The sequence below is a fragment of the Cnephaeus nilssonii genome (assembly GCF_951640355.1).
Source record: "Cnephaeus nilssonii genome assembly, chromosome: 6".
NCBI lineage: Eukaryota > Metazoa > Chordata > Mammalia > Chiroptera > Vespertilionidae > Cnephaeus > Cnephaeus nilssonii.
Genome location: NC_137077.1, coordinates 25,622,981 through 25,625,820, shown reverse-complemented (window position 1 = coordinate 25,625,820; position 2,840 = coordinate 25,622,981). Strand labels below are relative to the sequence as shown.

Sequence of the window (2,840 nt, the reverse complement as noted above, 5' to 3'; positions counted from 1 at the left end):
AGCAATATTTAATGAAGTTGCCATGTATTTAACATTTGACAAATATTTATCAAGTACCTATTCTATAACATACAATATGGCCATAGAGTAGCAGATGATCATTCAGTTTGCACTTAATACTCTAGTGTTAGGAAATTCTCTGTGTCACATGATTTCTCAGTTCATTTGGATAACTAATTGCTAGGATAGAACTTTTTCATATATTGAATCAATTTAAACATTTAGCCTTAATTCTTATCTCTAGAAAAAAAAACAATTAATACATTTTATTGCCTTATTTCTCTTCTTTTAAAACTTCCACATTTGATATGTTGCTCAGACATCTTCACACACCCAAGTGTCTTCTCTCTCTCTCTCTCTCTCTCTCTCTCTCTCTCTCTCTCTCTCTCTTCTCTCAGCAAACAAAAAAACAAATTTTATTTATTTGTAAAATAAACTCTTTTCTTTTTCGTGTGCATGGTGGCCTGGTATATCAGCCATGGTCTGAGAAGGGCATGGTGACCAGGAGCTCACAACTCTCAGTATTGTACACTTAAAAAAATGTTTAAGAGGGTAGATCTTATGTTAAGTGTGCTTAACAGAATAAAATTTTTTAAATTAAAAAATAAAATGCATAGTTTTGCTGTCTTAGAATCATGAAAAATGGAACCTATGGAGTTGGGTTATTTTGGGGGGTTTTGTTTGTTTTTGGTTTTTTTTGTTTTGTTTTGTTTTGTTTTTTGCAGAGAAGAAGGAAGTTGAATGCTTTATTGACAGAATCAATCAAACACTCATGGCTACAAGGACCCAACACAGCACACTGCGACATTCACATTATCCCTATCTAAATGTGATTCCTCTTGGTTCCTTCAATTTTTTACAATGATTACAGAGCAGTTCTACATGGAAACCACCTCACCCACATCACTCCTGTCCACTCAGTTTTTAGAGACAAACAGCTTGCTCCAAATTTATAAAAAGATAGGCTAAAAGACAAAAAAAAAATTATCAACTAAAATAAGCTGTCAGGCCTAATCAAGAATGGCTTAATATTACTAATGCTCTTCTTTGAACATTTCACTTGGGTGCGTTATTAGAGCTACTAGTTCAGGGTTCCCATCAAGTGCATCAATTTGTAGGCTTTTGATTCAAGCTCTCTAAGAGTATTCCAAGTATATTCAAAAGAACCGACACTCTCAAGATAATGTACACAGTATTTTTTAATGTCTGTTTTCGGTTCTCTGGCGCAAGATATTCTGCACCTGGGTGCTTTCAGGCTTCAACCAAATAGCATGAATAGTAGGGAATGAGAACTTTCCCTCTGTGAGATCTTCACAGAAGCTTTTGTTTTCACTATATTCTTCGGAGTGTAGATTAGCATAATCATCTCTAATTTGGAAAAAGAGCCCAAGTGTATCAAGTAGTGACTTTAAATCTTCTTTGTAATCAAAGAACAACTGCATGAAACCTACTTCTAATTCAAACAGTCCACCTGTCTTTTGCTGCACCATAGCTTTATATTCTTCTTCAGTGGGACAAGTGTAGCTATCCCTCCAATGAATATCTAGGCCTTGTCCCTGATGGAGTTCCAAGAGCTGGCGCGTAAAAAGCTTAACTGCATCTGGGTGATCAAGAGTTAAGACTTTCTCTAGGCCAAGAAAATATACATAATTGGCAGAATTGATGACAGACGGAATCCCATAGATGCTGTGTGCCACGGGAAAGCCACGTCGGAGTTTCGAGTTGTCTTCAATATCATCGATGAGCAAACAGACATTATGCAACATTTCTGTCACTTCAATGATAATCTGAAGCTTGTCATCTGGAACTTTTAGCCAATGATTAAATGCCTGTGAAAGTTTGGTTCTCACTTGCTTACCTGGTAACTGAAGCAAGTACTTGTAGGGCTCTAGAAGAATTATTTGGACTTTCTCTTGAGTCTTCTCCATTGTTGTTGAGTTTCAAAGATGGTGGTTCAGCGATGAGATCACAGCTTCCGCGCCACCGGTCCAGGAGTCTGGAGTTGGGTCATTTTTGAAAAGAACATTTCAATTTGTTTCTGGATTTCTCATGAGGGGAATTTGTCTGTAAATTGTTGCTGAATGAATGTGTTTGTGGGGATAAGGAGAGGCCAGGGCTTCGTACTTCACTGTCTTGTTCATGTCACCTTCCCCCATGCATCATTTTCTGAGTATATTCTAGCTCATCAACATCTGTCCTGTGGACTCCAACACATTATCCCCCATCCTGTCCTTGTGAGCACATTTTATCATCTAAGTATATCTTATTCCTTTTTAAATGTCATCTTGTTGAGTTCCATAGTTGAGATAATTTTGTTATTTATTTTGCTCTTTCTGGAAGATGTGACTCATCTGAAAATTTAATGAGAATGTCTTCATCTATGCCTTTGAATAAAATATGTTGACCAAAAGGGATTAGAAACAGATTCATCAGAAGAAAAGAGCCAAAGGGGGCGGAGTGAGGAAAGGTCTAGAAGCGCGGCACTAAAAGAAGAGTGCTTGGCATTTAAATTCACTTCAAAGCTGATTGTATCACCGCTGTAGTGCATGCATCCCCACTAGACTAGCCTGCTATATTGGAGATCTCGATGCACATTTAGGGAGCCAACAAGCTTATTACATGTGTTATCCAGGGGCAGTAACTTGGCCCTGTTTGCTTTATTCCACTATCATTCAAAATGCCTAACTGAGTAAGCAGGTGCTACATAATGGTTAGCTAAAATTAATCCAGTGTAACCCAGCGAACTGGGCCAAGAGGACAGAAGGCAAACATAGTTCATCAAAAATTTTACAATGGCCCTGACCGATTTGGCTCACTGGATAGAGCATCGGCCTGCAGAC

General features: G+C 37.9%; 1 pseudogene across 1 annotated transcript; it reads right to left on the bottom strand.

The window, feature by feature from the left end:
- Positions 1-1,034: 1,034 nt before the first annotated feature.
- LOC307102079 (geranylgeranyl pyrophosphate synthase-like) lies at positions 1,035-1,984 on the bottom strand (annotated as a pseudogene). Its single transcript has one exon. The product of its transcript is annotated as a geranylgeranyl pyrophosphate synthase-like (transcript).
- Positions 1,985-2,840: the final 856 nt, after the last annotated feature.